This window comes from Pocillopora damicornis, chromosome 11, assembly GCF_964200805.1.
Source record: "Pocillopora damicornis chromosome 11, jaPocDami1.2, whole genome shotgun sequence".
Lineage (NCBI taxonomy): Eukaryota > Metazoa > Cnidaria > Anthozoa > Scleractinia > Pocilloporidae > Pocillopora > Pocillopora damicornis.
The window spans coordinates 12,714,942-12,723,228 of NC_142680.1; the positions used below are offsets into that span (position 1 = coordinate 12,714,942).

Below are 8,287 nucleotides of genomic sequence, written 5' to 3' on the forward strand. Positions count from 1 at the left end.
AAGAAACTTGTTTCATGGAATCAAAGACAAGTTGGTTGAGGCAAAGAGTTCAATGACTTATTCAAGACCAGTTGGCCTGAAGGAAAAGAGACTCGACTCGACTGGAAGGTCTCTGAAAGTCTATGGTATGGAGAGATTACTCATGAATAAGAATGAGCCTGTTCTCTACTATCTGAAAGATGGACCAAAGCTTGGTTTCATCAGAGAAGAACTTCAGATTGTTCCTCCTAGAACTGAGCTGCCTCCTGAAGGAACTAAATTTGAAAATACTGTTAGAAAAGAGTTTCTCAATAGACCCAAGAAATCCCTGTGAATTGATTCAAGAAACTGATGAAGATATGAATAGTAAAAAGATTGTCAATCATGCCAATCCAACCAATAACGAAGATGCAGCAAACAAGATGTTGATGAAACACAACAATCAATTTATTCACCTTTCCATCAAAATATGCCCTTAGAAATCTCTTTATTGAGACATTGATAAGAGAAAAAGCAATGTGCTGGTATCAAAGACCACATATCAAGCAGTGAAATATTTTAATAAAATAAATTTTGCATCACTGCTTTCAATTGATCATGTTGGAACAACCATGCAACTAAAAAAATAAAATTCATGTAGACAAAAATATCAACTTCAATAAACAATGGAAGACACCTTTCCTTTTTTAATGAAAATAAGCATTTTGATCTTCCTCCATATCAATAATCTCAAAATCTTCAACATCTTCATTTTTAAGACACAAGAGAAGTTCAAATGGAACAACAATATACACAAGAAATTACTTGATTGGAATTGGATTCATCCAAAACTTTTTTCCTTTCTCTTGAAAAAGATAGAGAAGTTGTCATTGGTGGAACAATACCAAAATCAGGAGCAGATGTATTATTCACTGTTGTTAGAGCCAGATTGCAAATTTGCATCTATAGTTAAAAGCAAACCCAACAGAAGAAGGAAAGAGGAAAATTGTTCGCTGTCACTGGAATATTAATTGTAATGGAGATGCTGTAAAGAATCCTTCTTCTTTCTAGTGTTATGGGAAAAAGCTTCTCAACTTTACTGCAAAAGGAATTTGTTGTAATATTTATGTGTGGGGGAATTTTTCAAAAAAGAGATGATTTTCCTGAAGGTTTAAACTCAGACTGTCATGCTTTCCTCATTTACATAGACACTCTGAGAGACAGAAGAACAAATCAAGGCACACCACGACTTCTTAATCAGATAAAATGTTGATGCTAATCAATATTGTATCTTCAATCTGAAGAAAACATATAAGAGGCCACATGCATGAAATCTTCACACAAACAATAAAAATATTTACACCCTCTTCAGAACTCATGAGTGAGACATTGCGAAGGTGTGAAATTACTCACCCACAAAAAACATAAAATCAAGGTTGATTTCAAAATGTGCAAAAAATTGTTTTTTAGAAATTGACCTTGATTTCAAGGTTAAATTCATGAGTTGCCTTTGAAATCAAGGTTGATTTAGAAATGTGTAAAACCTGTTTTTTTTTTTAAATCGAGGTTGATTTCAAGTCAACTTTGATTTCAGGTCAAATTCATTATTTGCCCTGAAAATCAAGGTAATTTCAAAGTGTCAGAACCAGCTTTTACTAACTACTCAGTGATTTATGAATATCTTGGACATGTTGAGTTGTTACATGATTGTCACAATTCTGATCACAAAGTTGATAACTATAGTACACCAATACAAGCTTCAGTTTAATTGAACTTGTAGTATCAATCCAAGAATGAAAATTCACTGACTGTGTAATGATTACACTAGCTTTGCAATCAGTTAATGTGCATGCTGCACACAAGGTTACAGCCTGGTGTGCTGTGTCTGCTTGCGTGTTAGCTTTTGTGTTTGAAGGTTTACATGCTTTGCATGTATGGCTACTCATGCTTCATTGTTCAATGGCACATGTTTCATTGTTTCCCTTGCGAAATGGCTTTTGGAATTCCTAGGAATTCCTAGGAATAAAGGTGCGAATTTTCACAGTAAATTCGGACTGGGAATTCCTAGGAATTCCTAGGAATTCCCAACCATAACAACTCTGGTTCTAAAAACCTAGAAATTCCTAGAAATTCCCAGAAATTCCCAGAAGTTCCCAGAAATTCCAAGTTTATAGCCAACAGGACTTGGAATTCCTAGGAATTCCTAGGAATTCCTAGGAATTCCAACTCAGAGAACCAATGACTTTCCCTGAAAAGCTGTAAATCTAAAAAATTCCTAGGAATTTCTGGGAATTTCTGGGAATTTTTGGGAATTTTTAGGAATGTTTAAGAATTACTGGGAATTTTAAGCAAAAATTTGAGGCTAATGATATAAAATAAATACTTTAAATAAAAAAAAACCCAGCTAAAATTCAAGTATTCAATGAAATTTATTTAGAAGCTTAAGTAAGGCTTACATGTAAAATATTTTTGATTAATTAACATCAATGTGTGGTAATATTAGGATGGAATTTGATTTATTTTTCTTTTCTTGAAAACTTCATACGGATTAATCCTCAATTACAGCTATTCATATAAAATACATGTAGTTCTAATTAATCATTAAATTTGGTTTGACACAAATTGTGAATAAAATCTGTGGATTCTTTTCCATAAAATACAATATCTTAAGTTATATTTGAAAACCAAGCACTCTTAGGAGTGAAGGGGCTAATTACAGACAAATAAAATTGATTTTTTGATTTAAATCTTGTTGTAACTGTAACAATAAATTAGAATGAAGTTATCCTAAACTGCAAACTTAGCTGCTGTTTGTACTGTTTGTATTTTTTTTCCTGGGCTCACAATGAGTTGGCCTTGAATGAGGTTGTCAACAAGAACCTTGACCATTTTGTATCTGGATTCCTTGACATCTGAATTTGAAAAAAAATAATATATTAAAATATGTATATTTAAAGCTCAGACCAGGCTTTTAAGATGGCTATGAGGAAAAGGGCATTCATTGGATTCTCAAATTGAGAAATCTCTGTTATATTGAGTGACTTTCATATTGGAGTTAGTACATCTCTCTCATTGATTTTACTAAAAAAGGGCTGAATACATTATTTTGTTTTTACCAAGGAGGGCTTCTTTATGTACCAAGGTTTGTTTAATAACAGTTCCTATAATGAATCTTGAATGTTCCCAAACGTGACTAGAGGAATCTTGAAACCTTACTGATAGGTTTATTTCATTGTAAAGCATAAGCTTAAGAAACTGCGGCATGCAAGTGACCGATTCGATTCTCAGAATTATTCTAGTTTCAGTTGCGCCGAGCGTTATGTAAGCTTAATTCAACCCGCTACATCTATTCTTTTATAAGATTTTGATCACGTAACGAATATCGCAATTTTTACTCACCTCAAACTTTCAAAATCGTAGCCTTACAGATGGCCACTCGACCCTTGTTTGTACCAGTCAATATGTCAACTGTTGTCCTTTCTTTTAACTCCACGGCGCCAACGACTTCCTTTTCTTTTACAACACTCACGCTATTCTCGTTTTCCCATTGAACCACAATAAAAGCTATCTTTAGAAATGTTATATTAAGCAAAACAGTTGAGAAAAGCGATCAACCGATGAAAAGTACATTCAAAGATGAGCGCCAAATGGAGTCGTCTTTGTTTCCGATCACGCGCATGATCACGTGGATCGTTTAGGACTTGTCATTGGCTAGAAAAGTGAATCCGCTGGCTTGCCGATTGCCTACCTCTGTCTTGTCTGCATGCCAAATGTTTGCAAAGTGTGTGGATGATCCACAAGTATTGGAACTCTTACAAAACATTTTTGCAAGAGTTCCAATACTTGTGGATCATCCACACACTTTGCAAACATTTGGCATGCAGACAAGACAGAGGTAGTCAATGTTCCCCTTTTCTTATAAAAATGTTTTGTAAGAATAAAAACAGCAAAACAAATTACAGCAATTAGTCATGAAAATAGAGCAAAAAACTGAAAAAAAAAGCAGCAACAACAATCATGAAAAAAGAAAGATTAATTAGGTGTTGAATTTGTTTGTCTAAGGCATGAAATTTCTGCTAAAAGTATTGTCAACAAAAAGTCTCTGACAGCGTTTGAGGCAACTGAGTTTGACTGTTCCAAGGTTTTCTTACAAAGGCAACCAGTAATGTAGGTTAGGGAAGTAAGATAACAATGTAATTATTGTTAATTATTGTGGAAGATGGCAATTTCCATTTAACATAACTGACAGCTGGTTCATGAGAAAATCCATATTAATGTAAAGATTTACTAAAACTTAGTTTGAGTAATAAATTTCATGATCTTTAAGTTATAAACATGTACATGTATGTATATCTCTTGGTAAGTTTTGTATAGCATACCTTTTATTGAGCCAAAGTTTTAAGCCTCTGAAATTACTCTTTTTCTTAAAACCTTCACATTCAAGGTATTGAGAATTTCTTAGAATTTATGTGGACCTCAGGGTATTAAAATTGCCTCAAATTCAATTCCCAGAAATTCCCAAGAGTTCCATACTTCTTAAATTATAGGTAGTTTGTAAAGCTGAGAATTCCTAGGAATTCCTAGGGATTCCAAGTCCTCACAAAACTGGAGTCTTCCTTTCCCAGAAATTCCCAGTAATTCCAAGCTTTTTAAATCAGAGTTAATTTGCATAGTTGGGAATTTTTGAGAATTCCTAGGAATTCCTAGGAATTCCTAGGAATTTTTAGGAATTCCTAGGAATTCCCAGAAATTCCCAGAAAACTGGGAATTCGGTTTGCAAGGGTCATTTCCATAATTGGGAATTTTTGAGAATTCCTAGGAATTCCCAGAAAACTGGGAATTCAGTTCGCAAGGGTTGTAGGGTGTTACATTACACAAAAGCATATTAAGTTTATTAACGCATGCTCTAGTGTGCTCAGTAAGTGTGATATACTCAGTTTCTTTTGTCTTCAAGTGAAAGTGTGTTGTGAGAGTGCTATCCCCTTTGTCCCTAATATCATATGGAAGGTCACATATTTACATTATAAATCCTCAATACCAGATCTCATAACTTGAGAACAAATTGACAAAGGTTTTTTTTTTGAAGCTGTCCTCAGTAAAGTTTTTTGATTTTAAGATCCTTGGGAAACTTAAGTGTGCTACCTTTAGATTTTAGAGTAGTCTTTTTCTGCATGAAACCCCATGGTTTTCTGAAAGTTTTCCTGGGAAAAAAGGAATTGGGAAGGCAAAACAGGTATATAGGCCTATGACCCCTGGCCTTCAAAAAGTTATGGGCCATTTCTGAATAGAATGGGCCATTGCAGTGATGGGGTGGGCTGCAAGAAGAGACACATGGGTATTTTTTTACGGAGGTCACTTTTGATAATGTTTATTAGTTCCACAGTACAGTACAGGTCAGAGGTACACACACATGTAAGTTTTTTTAAACACAAAAAATGCACGCGAAAGAGGCTCATTAGTATGTATGAAGCAGTCTTTTGTTTCACCCTTTGTAACTTTAAATGTGTGTTAGATTTATGATATTTCACAATGCAGGCAAGCCATTTCAAAGATGAACTATTGCCAAACGCTTTGGTTCAAACCATGTAAAGTCTGTTACAGTATAACCTGACCAACAGAAAAACACTACAATCCTGCAAACTCAACTACTTTAGTACACAATGGGTGATATTCTTAATAAGGAGCAACTCCTAAAGGCAGTACAGTACTTGTGCTCAATAAACTTACTTAAGCCCACTACAGTCTATGTCTACATAGTGTTCTGGAATACTCCAGAAGCTTGCAAAAGAACTATTTTAGCAGTATTACATAATATCTGCAAGACTTAATGAAATGTTCAAGAAAGTTCTGTGGTGTGCATGTCAGCATGACTAAGCAATCTGGATATTTCTAGAAGCTTATATTTACAACAATAATAACTCAAAACACCCTCTCCCCTCAAGAAAAGAAAGTTTGCAAACTTTCTTGCAAAAATTTATACTCTAGAGAGGCAGTCTGGAATAACAATGCCATTTCCTTTTGTGTGTCTGATGTCCAAAACACACTCTTGTAATGTGAAACTCCACCTCACTAATCGCTGATTTTTGGCCTTCAACTTATGAATAATGACAAAGGGGTTATGATCACTATAAACGACAACAGGCAAACTTGGAAGACTAACATAAACTTCAAAATGTTGTATTGCCAATACTCATGCCAAACATTCTCTTTCAATGGTGGAGTAGTCCTTTCACATTTGTTGAACTTCTTAGAAAAACAACAAACTGGATGTTCCACACCTTCATTATCCTCATGTAACAACACGGCACCTGCAGTGACATCACTTGCATCAACAGCCACCTTGAACATGGAGCTGAAATCAGGTGTTGTCAATACCAAGGCACTCTGTAACATGGCTCTCAATTCCTCAAATGCCTTTAGCAAATGCAAAAAGTTAGCTATCGCTTTAACCCTGGCACAAACTGGTTTTATTTGACCTTGTCCTACAACATGCCCCAAATAAGTGGCTTGCACTTAACCAAACTCACTTTTGGAAAGATTTATGGTCAGCTTAGCTCCACTCAATCTCTTAAGGAACTCACAAGTAGGTAGTTCTTAAGTGTTTTTCCTAAGTGTCACTGAAGATAATCACATCATCAATATATACTTTACAATCCTCAAGATCTGTGATGACTTTTTTGATAAGGTGCTGGAAAGTAGCTGGTGAATTTTTCATACCAAAGGGCATGACTCTGTCTTGGTACAATCCTTCTGGTTTTACAAAGTCTGATTCCTCTGATTAGAATTAACACTTGTACCAGTGGATGACTTCTCAGAAAACACCAAAGTGTCACTCAATAGTAAAGACTGCAAGGCTCCAGTGTCACTCAAAATCTTGATTGGTATGGAGTTGGACATATAACTTGACAATGACACTCAACTGTTGTGAATCAAGGGCTAAAAAATATCCATGACGGATTTGGACAGGCCACTGACTTCACTCATAGGACTTGCCTGAGTCTTCTTTCTTGGAACTCAGGAAGGTGTATCTTTACTTACAGCAGATAAAGACAATGGCCTAGCAACAAAGCCATCAGGCTTAGGCTCCACGCTACTTTGTTTTTGCACCACTGTCCACTTTTCTGGGCAGCTAGAAATCAGGTGACCTTTCCTGCAATGGTAACATGTTGGTGGCTTGATGAGTTTACCTGGATCAATCTTGTTCTGTCCTTACCATGAGGAGCTGAAGCAATTTACATAGTTGTTAAGAGGATTCTGTTTGGATCTCCTCCATCACTATCTTGACTTCTCCGGTTTGGAGGAGGCAGAACTCTACCTTGTGGAGTGTGAAACTGACAGGCTTTTTCCATGAAATTCACTTTGTATCTCAATGAAAAATCTTCTGCAAATTGTGCAGTGTCTTCCACATTTCTGCTTTTTGCTCATCAATGAATGTTTGGACACCACTGTGAATGTGCCTCTTACTTGCAACTTGTTCTACACTTAACTGTGTAGAAATTTCCCTTCCTTTACCAAATAGTACACTTTGTAGTAACATTACACAGTAAACCTTGGACCACTTATGGTTGCTAGCTATTTTCTCAAAGTGCAAAAAATACTTGTCAAAATCTGCTTCCTGAAATGGAGGTACAAACTTTATATACTTTGCAACATCAAATTTCTCACTGGACTTTTTCACTGGTCGGGTCTAACCCTAATTTCATATGTACCTCTAACTTTTTCATCTCTGGTTCATGCTGCAATGCCAGTCTCTCTCTCTCTCTCCATCCTTTTTTCAATCCTTTCTTGTTGTTCCTTTTCCTCTCTCTCCAGCCTCAAACTTTTTTCAGTTCTTACTCCAGTTGCAGCTTCTTCATTTCTATGTTGTATGGCCCATATGTTTCTGACAATGTTTCCAACATTGTTTTTTTGAAAGCCTCAATATTTACTAAATGTTTCACTACAATATGCTGTATCTGATGTTTTTTCATTGCTTTCTTACCCTCTAGCTCTAGAGGGTAAGAACACATCTTTGGTAGGCTTTGACATAAAAACCACTGGATCAAACTGTGACATCTTGCTATACTCTATTAAAACTTTTACAAATAGTAACTTCTCCCCAAAATAATCTACAAAAAAACTCCATGACAAAATTTGCTCCCTGACAGGCCCACAATTTCTGTTATGGTATAATCTAACCCACAGAGAAACGCTACAATCCTACAAACTCAACTTCTGTTATTTATTAAACAACTAGTGATATTCTTAATAACAAACAACTCCTATTGGCAGTACAGTACTTATGCTCAATAAACTTCCTTAAGCTCAGTACAGTCTATATCTTAGCTCA

The 8,287-nt window shown here is 35.5% G+C and overlaps 2 long non-coding RNA genes across 2 annotated transcripts in view; both read right to left on the reverse strand.

The window, feature by feature from the left end:
- Window positions 1-2,368: 2,368 nt before the first annotated feature.
- LOC149037608 (uncharacterized) lies at window positions 2,369-3,603 on the reverse strand. The gene is made up of 2 exons (XR_016180810.1): window positions 3,358-3,603; window positions 2,369-2,870 (listed from the first exon to the last, which is right to left on the reverse strand). It is a non-coding gene; the product is annotated as an uncharacterized LOC149037608 (long non-coding RNA).
- A 719-nt stretch (window positions 3,604-4,322) lies between these two features.
- The window catches only part of LOC149037609 (uncharacterized), a 5,460-nt gene continuing 1,495 nt past the window's right edge, over window positions 4,323-8,287 (reverse strand). Inside the window, exon 2 of the long non-coding RNA XR_016180927.1 lies at window positions 4,323-8,287. This exon is cut by the window's right edge and continues 1,287 nt beyond it. This is a non-coding gene — a long non-coding RNA (uncharacterized LOC149037609).